The 14,351-nt window shown below is 32.1% G+C and overlaps 1 protein-coding gene across 1 annotated transcript in view; it reads left to right on the top strand.

The window, feature by feature from the left end:
* Window positions 1-2,286: 2,286 nt before the first annotated feature.
* Window positions 2,287-14,351, top strand: part of LOC117118163 — a 29,192-nt gene continuing 17,127 nt past the window's right edge. Inside the window, exon 1 of the mRNA XM_033262678.1 lies at window positions 2,287-2,455. The gene's annotated coding sequence lies outside the window, so the exon portion shown is untranslated. The remainder of the gene's footprint in view (window positions 2,456-14,351) is intronic.

The following is a 14,351-nucleotide window of genomic DNA, read 5'->3' as shown; positions in this document are numbered from 1 at the left end:
CACAGCAGAGACTCGAAACCCAGACCTTACGATTGAAAGCCCAAACCTCAAACGCTGCGCCAAACTGCCACTACAAAAAATATTTGAAATAGGACAACAAAATGCTGCTTTCTCCTGCCCCTTCCACAAAAACAAAAATAAGATTTTAGATATTTTTCTTAGGCATTAACTTAGTTTTTAATTTTTCCATTCACCAGTTGATAAAGGTTAACTAAGAATCTTTCTAGGTTAAACACCAGTGGAAGATCCAGAAATGCAAAAAAAGTTCCCCTGGCAGAGGTTAGGACTTAACTGTAGTAAGTTACACCGGAAGAACTATGGTGAAGCCCAAACTTCCGATAATGACTGTAATCAAACTTTATCTTGTTCTGCAGCTTAATACAGTATATATTTGTGCGCTGTTAGTTACTTGAGCTCTGTTTAGTGCCTGGAATGATTTGTAGAATATTCAGAATTGGAATCATAAGCATTCAATTCATCTCTCTAATATTTTATGCATTTTCTTTTTTGTTTCTTGTAAAAAGAACATTTATTAAATATAGCTTAATGTTGATAGGTGTTAAAGTTGTATGTATATGCGACAGGTACTGTGACTGGCTCATATGACATCATCATGCTTGTGTATGAACAGATCACAAATATTTGTCTCAAGAAATGTTTGTAGTGTGGAAAGAGCTTGTAATGGGATATAAGCTCACTTTCTAATGTGAAGTACTGTACTAGGTTTAATTCTGACAAAACAATATTCAATTTTGTGTAATGTGCCCATATATGGACATGATGATGTCATATTATACCCAAATATGGACATATCAAGTTTATTTGTTGATAACATAAAATTTGTTAATGTGGACAATTATGTTAATAGTATTCACACTCCATTGATGAGCTGCTGTGGTTTGTTAGATTAGATTTCCTTAAAATCTGATTGTCTTGGGATTAAATCTGACAAACAAACAAGAACAGGATTTTTTTCTCATGACTTAAAATAGCTCCAGCTCCACTCCCTAACTGCATAATTGATGTAGTTTACACTTAGTATCTGAGTCCTGTGGGAGCTCAATAAAATAAAATAAAATAAGGAATGGAATTTAAAAATAAAACAATAGAATTTAATACAATTGACATTTAGAGTATTTAAACTAAAAGAGCATTTAATGAATTACATGGCTATATTGTTATTAATATGAAATCCAACTTAAAAAACTACAAAATGGTTTCCTAGCATTAAATTTCACCAGCTAAATTTAATTAAACCATAAAAATTATACTTTACTGTTTAATCTCACTGAATTTCCAGTACATAATCCATGATTATTTTGAAGGTACAGTAAAACTACTTGGGCAATGTATAGGCTTCTAAATCTTACCTCTACTTGCTTTTTCATCTCAATAATTTTTTTAAACAAATTTATTTGAAAGCACTTATCCTATCTCAGAATGTATGTTTAGCTTTGTGCTAGGCAATCAATACTTTAAATTATAGCTGGGTATTATAGGTACTTGCACTTTTCATTCCTGATAATGAAAGTTAACCTTAAAAACATTTGTAATAATGAACATAAGGGGATATCTTAGTAATGATAAAATCAAATTACTGGTTTGATATTGTCACTGTTGGATTGATTTGATTGAAAACTGCTGAAAATAAAATATCAATTACTTCAGGCCCATCATTAATATATTCAAGGTTAAATTATCTCTAAACAACAGGTTTGAGTTCTATTTGTTTTGATTTTAAAATATTCTAAACAGTTTTTTTGATTGAAAAGCTAAGCTAGCAAGAGGAGGATGCTTGAAGTGCATAAGAGCTGAGATCCCTTAGTTGATTAATCAAGTGTGAAGAATTTCCCACGGGCTGGCTGTTGCAATACACAATTGTGTGCCTTGCTTCACAGCGTGGGAAAAATGGCGGTCTCAGGCCATGCTAATATAATACCATGTTATCTGTACAGTTTTTTTTTTTAAATATTTTGAATCTAATGATCCTTTGTTGTTTTTCAGATTCTGAATACCTAAGCATTGGATGTATTAAGTTTACTTTGGACTAGCTATGGAGAATTCTATAGTTAGTATGCTTTAACTGTTTACACTTTCCTAATTATTTGGCATAATTTATTTGCTTTATAAGGTTGAGTAACAGCATGTATTATAGTGTGTGACACACTGACAACTTTACCAGTTGTAGGTTACACTAGACTGAAAACACAATCTTTTTATTTAGGTGGCCGTGAGAAAGTTTTCCCAGTTTAGATTTTGCCTACATGTTAAGTATCCTTCAATGATATCCCTTGGTAAGGATATGGGAACAGGAGATTGCAAATCGTTGGCTTTGGAATTAGAATTCCATGAGTAAGATATTTTCTACTGAACATTTCTAAAATAGTCTCCTTGCAGCAGTTCTTATGATGTTTTCTACGTCATTTAAATACCTCTTGGATTTATAGGACAATTGGTAAATATTTTTCATAATTTTGCTTCAGTTCTTGAAAGAAAACCCCCCACTATGGTCTAGTTAATAACCTGTTCTATTCTATCTGATAAATTTGAATTTCATATAAATTATGATATTTTATGGACTAATACTTATGGTAGTAAATCTTGTTTTAAAGCCAGGCTCTGGAGAAAAAATATGTTTTGTTATATTGCACAACTGAAAAGGTGGAAAAGGGTAGCTACGCCCCAATTTCCTCCAGTTTTTAAATATTAAAAAATATGTATTTTATTACCTGTTGTCAAGTTTTTCGATTATATACCTTTTTGTATCTTAAAAATATAAAAACTTTTTCCCCCAGAGTCTGGGTGTAATAAGTTGAATCTAAGTTATATTGGTCCAATTACCTACATAAAATAGTAAACATTTAAATAAAATTGTTTAAGACCCAATAAAAGAATGATTAGTTTATCATCCTATCTATCTGCTGTACAGAAGGCTGGAAAAGTGATGAGGGAGGGAGGGAGGCATTTTATTTTTATTTTTTAATTTGCTAAAGCCAATTATTACCCTTGTAGAGTTGTTTGCTGGTGCTTTAAGTAAATTCAAATACATGATTGAGATTTGGCAATATACTATATCACTAAAAAAAAGAATTTTTTTTCCCAGTACTATAGAAGACATGTAGTGATGATGAACTAATTTATTTTTTATTGGGCCTAATGTTGAGTTGTCATAGAATAACTGATTTGCTATACGAACAAGAAGTTTCACCTCAAGTATTTTTACATTATTTATGCTCCATGGAATTTCAGTTGATGTTAGTTTGATTAGATTGTTTGGGCAGGTACAGTTCTAACCAGGTACTCACAGTTGGCTCTTTATCAGTCGGTCTGCATTTCGTTGTAGGTGTTGTGAAAGGTGAAGTTAAAAGGCAACAATGTTGGAATTGAAAATACCAATGGATTTCAAATTTTGATGACTTAAAATGGATCCATTATATAAGGGATATAATTACTAATGAGCACTATAAGTTTATTTTTGAACCGTAAGTATTTTGCCCAGGCTTTAGTGTTTTTTTTCCTTTTTTGCTATTTTTTGAATGCTCAGAATGTTCTTAATAAAAAGATAGAAAATTATTAATTTTAACCTGTACAGCAGTAACTGTACCTGTATTATAGAGGGTAGCCTATAACATAGCCACACCTACCATACTGCACAATGTACTGTCTACACATAAGATTTGTTGTTTTTTTCTATTACAAAAAGTAAACCTGATTTGACATTTTAACTCAGCCTCAATCTGTTTTTGTTTTGTTCTTAGTTTTTAAATAATTTCAGCCACAGCATTCTTATAAAATGTGTTCTCATTAAAAAAGAAGTGTATGCGTGTTTCCCATTGTCGGATCATGTAGATGTTGTAAATGGCCAAAGTTTATTAGGTCTGTTGTATTTCTTTTTAGATGAAAACACACAAGAATAAATCAAAGATGGTATTTGCCATTGAATCATCACAAAGTTTTAAACGTTGTATCCGGAAGACATTCTAACTAATTTTCCTTGTAAAATTAATGAAATGTATTATTTGGTTACTAAATGCATTGTTTATTTTAGTACTTGATTATTATTGTCTAGCATTAATAAAATAAAATTATTATTATACTGTAATTATATATAACAGTAACTAATATTTGTCATAATTTTGACAATAATGACACCATCCTTTTTGCTATTAAAAATGTGAATGATCACACTGTTCAGTGTTACCGTTTTGAGCGTATAGGCCTATCTGTCGCTGTGTTCACTTAGTAATAGTATGTGGTAGACAGACTGACTCACCTTTTAACAAACTTTAATTCAAAATAATCTCTTTCTGTAGTGCACTTTAGTGAACATCTTTAATAAGTGTACAGAAAAGAGTACAGGAAAAAAAAAACCAATGATGGGTGTATACCATTTCAACATGAGATAAATAGTAGTTTCAATAAAACAATAGGCACATAGAATAGTAACATGCAAGCCTGAGTGGATAAACAATATAAACAATGAAGATGAGGAATAGAGTTCCCCTACCAATACTGTATAAAATATGCAATTGGTATAAATTGATAATTGCACTATTCTTCATATTATTAAAGCCATCCTCTGGAAGAAAACATTCTTTGTTATGTTGTACAACAGATTCTTTTCTCCCAAATGCCTGTTGTTTCTGTGTTGTTGTGTACTACTAGTATACAAGTTGGTAAGTTAGTAAGTTATTAGTAAGTTGGTATTTTGAGGCAGTAAATTGAATAGAAGTGCATGAACACCTATGGTATGAATAAATAATAATAATAAGAGCAGCAGTCAGCTATTTTCATTTTGTTGTTTGAGTGCTTAGGTCAGTGGATTAAGTTACTACTCCCTGGCAATCATAGCAACACAACCCTGGAATATAATGCCGCAGCTATCTGCCGAGAAGAGACCAATACCTATGACCCCTCATGGCGTGAACCGCACAGTCATCTCAAGATACGCAATTTGTCTGTAGAATGGCTAGTTAGCTAGCCCACTTAGCAAATTGGAATGGTGAATCATAATGATATGATAAAAAAGATAATAGAATTAGCTAAGTATCTAAGAATTATACTGCAGACTCTATTTGTTACACTAAAGAAGAAAATCTGAAGTGTAGTAATTGTTTAGTGTTAACTATTGAATTTGGTTTTTTTTTAAACTAAAATTTTGTTTCATTAAAATTTTTTAAATTACAAGATATATAAAACATAGGCAAAGAAGTACTCAAAGATAAATTGCGTTTATATAAACATTTGTAAAAATATTATTATTTTTTTTTTACATTTCCCTTCGAAGAGAATAATGAGGATGCCCAGACAACCCATTAAAGTCCAGGACTTACTTCTGATGAGGCCTTCCCAATAGGGGCCTTAAAAAAAGAGTATCTAATAAGAAGTCATAAAAAAAGACTATTAACCATAAAGAAGAGAGAAATTACTAAAAAAAAAAAGACCTGCTTGTAAATTTAGCATCATTGAATATTTTCCATCATTCTTAATTGATTGTTAACAAGGTGTTGTCACTTGAAAATGTTCTATGGCGTGCGCTTTTTTTAATTCCTCAGTATCTTACTATTTAGTTTTCTTTTTATTTACTAACACTTTACGTCTCATGTGGAATGATATAGTCTTTTGCCACATTGACTATGTGAGAGTGTGTTTAATTGGGATGAGGGCCCTTATTTTTTTTTACCTTATTTTCAAACTTAACATTGTCACTACACATTATAATGATACAGTTATCATACAGTATATCTATAGGTAAGGATTAGAGCCACAAAATTCATTCCTTACAATTATTATCTACAGTACTGCTGAAAATGAAATGGCTGATCACTCGTTATAAAGTTATGGAAGATTTCAGGTTGTTTTGCCTTCTGAAAAAGCTGTTGACCAACAAATAATATTAGGAAGGGTGCAGTAAATAAGTTTTTGACATTTTCTGGTATTTGCAATAATTTCAAACTTCAAAGGCCTCTACACCTATGTACATTATGGGACGGGGTAATGAAATTGAATAGTTTCTGCCATGGAGATCATCCAGTTTGTAGCATTTTGAATACTGTACTGTGTATTATAGAAAATTAGGAAATGCATTCTGAAAGTCAATTTAAGTTACAAAAAATCATGCAAATTTCTCAATGAAGTGAAGCCCAAAATATAGAACACTCGTACATAATGTAGAGTGACTATGTACAGTATAATATATTGGGACATTACGTTGAGAAATTGCCCTCCCAGCTTAATTATGGGAAATGCGCCAACAAAATTGCTAATTGTGCGTGAGAAGATAGTTATCATGCGTAAGATTGCAAATCAGGCCCCCATGAGAAAAAAGTTATGGTATTGAATGAGACTGGCAGATAATTATGAAATACAATGTACTAGGATTGCATGATTACTGTAGAGTACTGCATCGCATTTGTTTTTTAGTTTAGTGTTTATATGTAGAGAATGTCTACCTCATGTTCTGTCTGTGTGTTCTTCAGCGTGGCCACAGTTTCAAATGAAATTATGCCAGTGACTGGAGTAGAATTATACTAACGATGCTACTCCTGAAATAGTGGATATATATAAATGCCTGCTAACTAACATTGTGGTACCTAAATACACGACATTCATCTATGCAGTACTTATGGCATACATTAAATAGCGTGTTTTGCTAAAATTGGATTTAGCACGTTTGTTGCCACACCCCCTTACCTAATTGCTCTTCTAGGTGAAGTGAGAACATCTTAAAAATAGACACTCAAGATGCTCTGATTGGCACTCTCAGTCATTTTTCAAAATGTAATGCAATTTACATAAATTAAGTTATGCTACGTTATGCTACATTTTCAGGAAATTAAGTTCAGCATTAATGCTACATGCTACAGGGGATCCAAATTATGCCAAAAAGCACAATTTATGCTATGAATGGCCACTATGATTATCTATTAACAGTCATACAATATAATACTGTGTACTGATACTGCATGTTATGATTAAGACTCTAGTATACCATAAGGCTGGGACAAAATTGTTATGTTTAATTAGCTTTTCTAACTCATATTTTGACATGAGCAGCTGTATCAGGGAGACGATATTAATACGTAATTAGTAAAAAGAAGCAAAATATGATTTCTTAAGCTATTAAGTTGGTAGGTTTTGGTATTTGATTTACATGACAAAAAATTTTTTCTGCAGATTAATACCCCCTGTGTCAGAGTTCACACCTATCTCAGGGGCAACTCATACACTAGGGTATTTATCAGATGTTTTTAATAGCGTATTTTTGTACACCTATCAGATTAGATATTTCTAATAATCATGAACATTTAATAAGTTTTCTAAAAAAAGAACCTTCACTTGCACTGCATTTGTGGGTTAATTAGGTTTACTGTTTGTGCTCAAAAGTTAAGGCCAGATAAAAAATAAAAAAAATTAATAGTTTCTTGTCCCCTTGTGCATCCATTTTCTCTGCCTCACCAAGTTAAAATTTTTTTTTTTTTTAATATATTCCTTATTTAACGAAATGTACAAAATTCTGGCTAATTCACATCAGTAAAATTCCTCTCTCCATCATTTGTAGTTGGGGATACATGGTATGAATCATGTCTAGTGCTTCTTTTATTTGCTTTCAATGTGTCTACTTGGTAAAAGTGAGAAAGTAGTAGCCGTTTCCCTTTGACCATCTTGGATTGCCATCTCGGATAAAAAAAAAAAAGGGAAAAAACTTTTTTTTAAATATTGGGATGAGAAACTACTTTTATTTTTTTTTACTTCTGTAAATTATTATGTGACTTAATATATTAATAAAAAAAATCATGGGCATGATGTGTAAAAATAAAGTGATTGATTTTCTGTGTTGATGAACTTCTCAAAAGGATTTTTATTATACTGTACAAGCTCGAATAAGCACCACAGCGCTTATAAACATTTTTGGAGGCTTTAGTGCGGCGCTTATTCGAGAGTGGTGCTTATTAAAAAAATAGTTGTGGCGCTTTCCATGCCCTTTCTCATGTTACCTATCTCACATATCTTCCTGTATCAGTAGACTTATCATAGGTCCTAGTCATCGTAAATAAACGTTTATAAAGAAATGCTTGCGTCTTCATTGTGTTATTTATTCATTTTAACACTGTACACATTGTATTTAAAACCCCGTTTCTCAAAGTATTTCATTACACACAGTGTAATATACTCTAGATTTTAAAGCACCACAGCGCTTATTCGAGAGCGGCGATTAGCAAGAATAATCAGGTTTGGTTTGGCACTTATTCGAGAGCGGTGCTTATTCGAGCATTTACGGTACTCAGCTCTTTGGATAATGGCCATCAAGATTTATGGTATTGTACAGTTTTTTTGTTTTTTTTTTGTTTTTTTTTTTTGGGAACACAAGTAAAATATTGTCCAGGCCCAGTGTTCTGATTTTTTTGGCCATTTCAGACTCAAAATGTTCTTATTTTTACATGCTTTTCAAAGATATAAAATTGTTATTGTGCAGTAATATGTTACAGTACTGTATAGAGGGTGTTACATAGACACACCCACTGCAAATATGATGCAATATGATTAGTTAGTTTTTCTATTTAAAAAAAAATTAAAACCTCATTTGACCTTTTAACTCAGCCTCAATTTGTTCTTATTTTGTTCTTAATTTTTAAGCAAATTTTAGCCTAGGTGTTCTTTTAAAATGAAATCAGAACACAAATGTTTTCTTATAGAAAAATCAAACATTAATATTTACTAGTTCTTTAATATTCAACACTACTGAACTTTTCCTAAAATAGACATAATTTTTTTTATCACCACTCATTATGAATTTACAAAGTATGTGGTTACAGCTTTGTAGGAGGTTTCCCCTAATTGTCTAGTACATGCCCTGTATTTTCTCACGCGCGACCTTGACTACATACCAGGGCCTCTGGAGAGCCTGGGAAATAGGTCAAAAGATGACCTTTCAGGTAGCGAGGTCAATACTTCTTAAGTATGAAAGTTTATTTGGGGGTTTACTAAGAAGCTTCAAAACATCTGATCCAGCAATCCCAGTCTGTGAACACTGCTGAGATATTTATAAATTTGAAATGTTTTCTTAAAGAATTACTAGTTAAATTATTTATTGACCATGTGTAGTCCCCAAACAGTACTTGGCTTATATACCCATTTAAGTATTATTTCATTATTACTTCCATTTACCATTATATTTATTTTATTTAAACCTTGTTTTATAACAATTATATTTTGAAGTGATATGAAAGTAAGATATTTTAAAAATTTAATCTGTTTTTATACAGGTACAAGATACAACATCCATTTTAATTGTCAACATAATATATTAATTGACCATTACTTATTGACTGTTATTTAATGACCATGTGTAGTCCCCAAGTAGTGCTTGGCCTATATACCCATTTTAGTATTATTTCATTATTATTTCCATTTTGTAACCATTATATTTATTTTGTTTAAACCTTATTTTATAACAATTATATTTTTGAAGTGATATGAAAGTAAAATATTTTATTTAATCTGTTTGTATACAGGTACAAAATACAACATCCATTTTAATTGTCAACATAATATACTGTAGGCTACCACTTTTTTTTAAAGGCTGAAATTGCTTAAAAAAGTGAACAAAGAACAAATTGAGGCTGAGGTAAAATGTCAAATAATGGTTTTTATTATATAAAAGAAAAAAAATAGAAATAAATATAAAAATCAGTAAAATTCATTTGGTCTTACACTGTACCTTATGTGCAGTAGGTGAAACTATTTCATAACTTCTAAAATACACTATTTTTGTATTGTAGGCCTACAATAATCATTTTTGTATGAAATATAAAAACATTTTGAGCCTGAAATTTGAAAGAATATGAACTGAGCCTGGGTACAATTTTACTGGTTCTTATAAACAATGTACAGTTTTACTCTTAAATTGAAAGTGCGCTATGTATTTTTTATACCAATGAATGTGTAAAAGTTATTGTTACTCTCTCCATGTTTTGTATCTGTCATGATGGTAGACATAAAAAATATGATAACTCCGAAGAATGACAACCGTGAGGCCGTAATTAATTGATTCTATGTTTCCTTCTTTATTTGAACATTGTCAAGAAGTAGACATGCTGTTTGACGATTTTCAATTATTTATAGTTTGTCCTTTTTACATTTAGCGAAAGGATTAAAATGACAAACACTTTCCATTCTGTATGAAGCTGAGTGAAGCATTTTATTTAAATATGGTTTAAAAATAAAAATTAATTGTTCTATATTTTGTCTTCTCTACTGGACTAATTTACATGTTTCTATTCTAAAATTTACAAATAAATCTTAATTATCTCCATTGGTGTTGTTACCAATGGAGATAATTAAGATTTATTTATCTCCATTGGTGTTGTTACCATTCTTATAATTTGTGTGATTGGATATTTTGTAAGTGTTGAAAAGTTTATTCATCTGAAAAAAATTACTTTTGGATAAGTTCAGAATGTTGTTATGATTTTTATACAACTTTTATTTTTATTTTTATTCCGCCCTCCTTCGATGATCTTCAAAAAGATAAGTATGCAAAATAAGGAATTAAAAAAAGTCTTGCCAACAGTGATTGTTTAAACTACTGGTTACAGTTCTTATGACAAATGCTGACAGGGCAAAATTTAGCAATATTCCTGGTACAAGAAGTCATATATGTGTTATTTTCACTTTTTTATTTCCATAGATAATATATGATATATATACTTTCTGGGAAATTACAGTAAATATATAGTGTGATGCAATTGAGACCATACATGACCATGCAATATAAACTTTCATAGTAAATATTATGTGTACCTGCCATGGAATCATGGATTTGTTGACCTATCCAGTATATTTAGTAGAACTAGCCAAAATTGTTTTACATCCTCTGATAAGAAACATAATCAGCCAAATTCACCACAAATAATGTTGAATCTATGGTTTAACCCTCATGGTTTATGCTATTTTTGGAGCTTATTTTCCCAGGGTCTTTTAACTTTTTATAGCACCTGGATATAAAGGGTAAATAAATGGCATCAGGGATTTTGTATCAGTATATCAGTTGATGTATGCTAAATTGTTTTGGGGTCATGCTTTTGATACTGTGGCAGTATCCTTACATACCTTAGGCTGTTAGATTAGCTAGCTGATGACTTGCGTGATTAACATAACATCACCTAAAACTTAAACAAATATTTTTTAAATTTTTTCTTGTTTTCATTGTTCACAGATATATTTAGTCAGTTTAATTACTAATTATAAGCAAACCATTATAATCATTAAACTTTCCATATTATAGTCATTGAGATGTTGTTAATTCAATTAACTTTACATTGTTTATTAAGCAAGCTGTGCTTGAGTTTATAAGTGAGGAGTGAAATTTCTTCTGTTGCCAATTATGGGTGTGGTCCTATTGTTGTCAAATAGGATTGTGGTGTTTTGAGCAGTGGTGATTATACATTCAAGGGTGGGGTGGAAATACGAAGTACAATCTAATTACGATGATAGAATGGTTGTATTGGTCATTAAAATGAATGATTAGTATGTATAATAATAACATCACAGTCCGTAGTTCGAATCTTGTAATTATAGCACTTTAGAAAATATGTATTTTAGTTTAGAAAGGCACTACAAATGACAATGATTAATTATTATTAATATACTAATTGCATTACATTTTGAAGTTTGTTGATTGCCTACTTTTTGTGATTGCAAGTTAGGCTTAAATCAATTTTTTACTTTAAAATGTTTCAATTTTATTTTATATCATAAAAAATACATATTTGGGCCATGCTGCTTATAAAAATTTATGTAGCCAGAGCATAATTCTATTGTTATTAAATGAGGAATTGTAAAAATTTAGGGGTTCAGACAGTGGCGTACAGTAAAACGTCCATTTTCCGAACGTCTATTTTTCGAATAGTCGATTTTACAAATGGTCCTTGCCACTGATGACGTCATCACCGATCAATTAATTACCGTAAAAAAAGCCTGATTGTGTACGTTTTACAAAGTGATAAATGTATATTTTTCTTGGTAAAATTAAGTTTTTATTTATTAATAGTTTTATCTTTTCTTCCATTTCTGGTGTAATAATCACTATAATGTAATAAACCTAACCAGAACAACGAACTGTACCAATGCAAGTGTCGTCGGATTGAACTAACATGTTTACGATGACGAACGAGAGTGTTGGGGTCACAAACTTATTGACATCGTGAATGCTAGATATTATCGCGAAATGCATAAACAATTGATATGCTGCGATCTAACAACTAGAAAAAACACGATAGAAAGGTCCATAAAACATACAGATGTTTGAATAAGAGTTAAAAATCATTTTAAGTGGAACAATACCAGCGATTAAAGTAATTTGGTTTTTATCGAAGGTAAATTCAGCTACGCTCCATGCGCGATAGACCACGTTGCTGCACTGTTCGTTTGTGCTAGGCTGGTTGCCGTCGGCTTATCGGCGCTTAATGGCAGACGATAGCTAGGCTTAGGTATTGGAAACTGACACCCGATCTAGTTTACAAATTTTTCAATTTACGAACACCCCTTGGTACCAAGGGGTACGTAAAATAGACGTTTTACTGAAGTCTTGAAATGGGGGTGCTGATAGGGGGGTGCAAAGGTAAAGTTGGAGGGGCTCGATGATCATTTAAGGGGCGCTACTTCACAAAATAAGGTGATTTAGGTAATTTTTAACTTCTTGACCGTGATTATTTTGGGGGAGTGGGGCGCAAGTAATTTTGGGGGAGGAGATGGCCCCCTTTCCCCTAGATATGCCACTGCGTTCACAGCAATTTTCTTGAAATAATTCTTAATGTGTCTTAAATGTAGCATAATCTACCTAGTGGCATCTACTGCAGAAAGTAAAGAGTCCAAACTCTTAAAAAAGGTTTCTCCTTCACCAATATCCAGTGAGATCTTGCTACTGGCTGAGCAAAAAATTTATGTTCAGCTTATTACAGGGGTGTATACAGGATTTTTTCTGGGTAGGTCGTGATCATAAATTTTTGGACCTTTTCACAATGAAATAACAGCAAGATGTAATAAACACCTCATCAATGCTTTTTCATTTATGTCATTGTGAAAATTCCCTAGGAAAAAATGTCTTTGGAAAAAATGTGAACCTTTGAAAATTGTTTGGGGGGGTCGTGCGACCTTCCCGACCCCCCTTGCATAGACCAATTTGTTATCCCCACTTTCCCGACACATTTCCTATCAGACCCCCCTCTCCATATGATACGCTTCTAATTTAGCGCCGATGGAAAGAGTTTGATTGGTTTTTATGCATAATCAAAATAGAGTTATCTTGTATAATCTTTACAAGTAATTGAATGTGGGGAAAAAAAATGCTAAGTCATAATTCACCATGGTTATTGGCTGAGCAGTGTATGATTAATAAGTGCTTTTTCTTACCTGGATAAACTGACTAGTATTAATGTATTTTGCTTACAGTAGTAGTATACAGAAATCAGGGGTTTTTTTTAAAAATTCATCAATTGCCAATGAAATGAGAACGCATCTTCCCGGAATTAATCAGCGGGATATATTTATTGTATGCTTTCTGATTTTTCATAACACACAAGCCTGATATTCATGATTATTGTAATTTAAAATATGTTGCTTTGAGGTTGAATTGAACCAGACAAGAGTAGAAATGGAATTGGTAATAATTGCCTAACAAGGGGTAAATAATAATTGTAATATTGGTGGTGTATTGGTTCTAGTATTCAAGTATATTTTATTATATAGGGTGTTGATGGAATCTGTTACATTTTACCAGGGTCATAGTTTAATAATGATTTATTTTATGTCTTAAATTTGACCAAATTAATTCTAGATTTATGATTGATAATGTAATTAGAAAGTTGTTATTCAGAACATCTAGAAAACCTTGTGATAGTATTTGAATCAAACTGGCAATATCTACTTTTTAGGGGGAAAAAATCAGCTAAGTATGGTAACTCGTGTTGTAGACAATGGCAGAACAAGGATTATAAAAAGTCCTTGGGCAGATCAAGGGGCAGGGCCAATCGGAGTGTTCCAGCTAGGCCTGGTTCCAGCTAGGCCTGGTTCCAGCTAGGCCTGGTTCCAGCTAGGCCTGGTTCCAGCTAGGCCTGGTTCCAGCTAGGCCTGGTTCCAGCTAGGCCTGGTTCCAGCTAGGCCCTGGGGTCGGACCCGCAGTAAAGTGTGTTGGCAAAAAATATTTGAAGCCTTTTCTTAGCCTAGGCTAGCCTGAGAATGACATTTTGAGGTATCTAGAGGTGATGTGCCTATAAACCTGGTACAGTGTTGCTGAAGTGGGGTATGGCTCATCTATTTGAAACAGTGGACCACCTGTTTTTGAAATGAAG

Source organism: Anneissia japonica, unplaced genomic scaffold (genome assembly GCF_011630105.1).
Source record: "Anneissia japonica isolate Jap-2015-1 unplaced genomic scaffold, ASM1163010v1 scaffold11779_len1430905_cov172, whole genome shotgun sequence".
In the NCBI taxonomy this organism is placed as follows: Eukaryota; Metazoa; Echinodermata; class Crinoidea; order Comatulida; family Comatulidae; genus Anneissia; species Anneissia japonica.
Note: the sequence above shows the minus strand (reverse complement) of the source record. Positions and strands in the feature narration are given on the sequence as shown.